This window comes from Penaeus vannamei, chromosome 11 (genome assembly GCF_042767895.1).
Source record: "Penaeus vannamei isolate JL-2024 chromosome 11, ASM4276789v1, whole genome shotgun sequence".
NCBI classification, from domain to species: domain Eukaryota; kingdom Metazoa; phylum Arthropoda; class Malacostraca; order Decapoda; family Penaeidae; genus Penaeus; species Penaeus vannamei.
In genome coordinates, this window is record NC_091559.1 from 14,752,038 (window position 1) to 14,754,537 (window position 2,500).

Consider the following 2,500-nt stretch of genomic DNA (forward strand, 5'->3'; position numbering starts at 1 on the left):
ACTATTATCATTACTATTGTCATCATTATCTTTATTATCATTATCATTATCATCATTATCATTATCATCATAGTTATCAATATCATTATTATAATGATTATGATTGTTATAATAATCATCATTATTGTTATCATTATCATTACTATTTTTATCGCTGTTGTTATCATTATTATCATTATTAACACTATTATTATTATTATCATTATCATCATTATTGCTAATAGTATTGTTATAATTATCATTATCACTGTTTTTTTTATTATTTACATTACTATTTTAATTCCCTTTGCCATTATCATTGCTTCTATTATTACCACTACTATTTTCTTAATTGTTACTATCATTATTTCTCTTTCCCTTCTTTCTTCTTTCCCTCTTCCTTTCTTTTTATTTTATTTTTATTCTTATTTTTTCATTCTTCGTATCTCCTTTGTATTTTTTTGCTGTTTTGCTGTTGCTCGTTTTTTTTTTTTTTTTTTTTTTTTTTTTTTTTGAGAAGTCGTTATATTATTTGTTTTCCTAATTTCTCGTCATTAGCGTTTGTATGCCCCTACATCCGCTTGCTTCTTTTTATGTGAATTTCAAGGTTATTTTTCCTGAGTCAGGGTCTCAATGTGTGCATTTGTTTTGAGCTACGGGTATGTTGTCTTATTTCTCGATCTTCCTCTGTCTATCTCTTTCTCTCCCTCTCTATCTATTTATCTGTCTATCTTTTTTTTTCTCTCTCTCTCTCTTCTTCCTGTGTGTTGCCTCTTTCTTCCCGCTCCTCCTTCTTCCCTCTTATTATTATTATTATTATCATTATTATCATTATCATTATTCCTCCTCCTCTTTCCCCTTTTCCTCCTCCTCTTCTTCCTCTTCCTCTTCCTTCTTACCCCCTCCTCCTCCTATTCCTCCTTCCCTTCCACCTCCTTCTCCTGCTCCTCACCTCCTCCTCTTCATTCCCCCCCTCCTCATCCTTCTCCTCCTTTTCCTGCCTTACCCCCTCCTTCCTCCCCCTCCACCTTTCCTCCCCTTCACCTCCCTCCCCTCCTCCTCCTCTTCCCTTCCTCTCCTTCTCCTCTTCTCCTCTCCTCCTCTTCCCCCTCCTTCCTCTCCTCCTCATCTTCATCCCCATCCCCTTCCTTCAACTCCTCCCCTCGCTTCCTCCTCCTCCCCCAACTCCTCCTGCTCCCCCCTCCCACTCTTAAACCTTTTCTCTTCACCCCTCTTCCCACTCCTCCTCCTCCTCCTCCATCTCATTCTCCTTTCCTCTCCCTCCCTCTCCCCCTTCTACCCTTCACCTTCCTCCTCCTCCTCCTCCTCCTTTTCCTCCTCATCTTCCTCCCCACTCCCTCCCCCTCCCCTTCTCCCCTTTACCTTCCTCCTCCTCCTCCTCCTCTTCCTCCTCCTCCTTCTCCCCCTTATCTTCCTCCCCGCCCCTCTCACCCTCCCTCTCACCCTTTCCCCTCTTCCTCCCCTCCCCCTTCACCTTCCTCCTCCTCCTCCTCCTCCTCCCCCTCTTTCTTCTTCCTCCTCCTCCTCATCCTCCTTCTCCTCCTCATCCTCCTCCTCATCCTTATCCTCCTTCTCCCCCTCATCTTCCTCCTCCTCCCCCTCTTTCTTCTTCTTCCTCCTCCTCCTCTCTCTTTTTAATCCTCATCCTCCTCCTCCTTCTCCCCCTCATCTTCCTCCCCGCCCCCACCCCGACCCCGTAGCTCTCTCTCCCGTTCCCATCGTGTTTTGTGACAGCAACGTTAACGCTTTGAGTAGCAAAACGTTATAATCATGCGGTCTTTGCGTCACGCTGTAGGTGCTAATTTTTCGTTATGTCAGTCAACAAACTCCCAACATAAATCGTAAAGCAGGAGAGTGTTTTACGGATTACATAACGCAGTGGGTGTGATGAGTTTGTGCGTATGTGTGTGGCGGGTCTGCAGTATGTGTGCGGCTGTGTGTATGAGGAGGTTGGGGATATGAGTGTGTTTGTGCGTTTTGTTTTTGTTTTTGGTGTTGCTATTGTTGTTATTGTTGTTGGTGTAGTCATTGGTGTGTGTGCTTGTGTGTGTGCGTGTGCGCGCGCGTGTGTGTACAATTTCTGTCTTTATACATATCTATACGAATGCATTTCTATGTGAGTGTATTACATGTACGTAAATATACTTCATTGTAGATAGTGTATCTTAGGGAAAAAAAACATTCGTAAATGTTCACTGCCATGAAGAGTGACAGAGATTTCTAATAAAGTCACATAAGGTACAAATCTCAATAACATAAAAGTAAAGGGTAATTAAAATCGAATCTTTTTTATTCTTTAATCACCATCATTTACAGTTACCTTTCTTTGGTTTTCAGGATAATCGCACTAATCATACACATTTATACATTTATAAATAATTTAACAAACAGACATTCTTTACAAATAAGATATTTACTCATAAAGGTTTCATGTCATTATAACAAAGATTAGAAGGGTTAAAACAATATCTCAATAAATAAATTAAACAATAAATAACTT

The 2,500-nt window shown here is 40.7% G+C and overlaps 1 protein-coding gene across 1 annotated transcript in view; it reads right to left on the reverse strand.

Annotated features, from left to right (window-relative positions):
* Positions 1–2,283: 2,283 nt before the first annotated feature.
* Positions 2,284–2,500, reverse strand: part of LOC138863341 (uncharacterized) — a 9,523-nt gene continuing 9,306 nt past the window's right edge. The window contains exon 6 of the mRNA XM_070127548.1: positions 2,284–2,500. This exon is cut by the window's right edge and continues 867 nt beyond it. The gene's annotated coding sequence lies outside the window, so the exon portion shown is untranslated.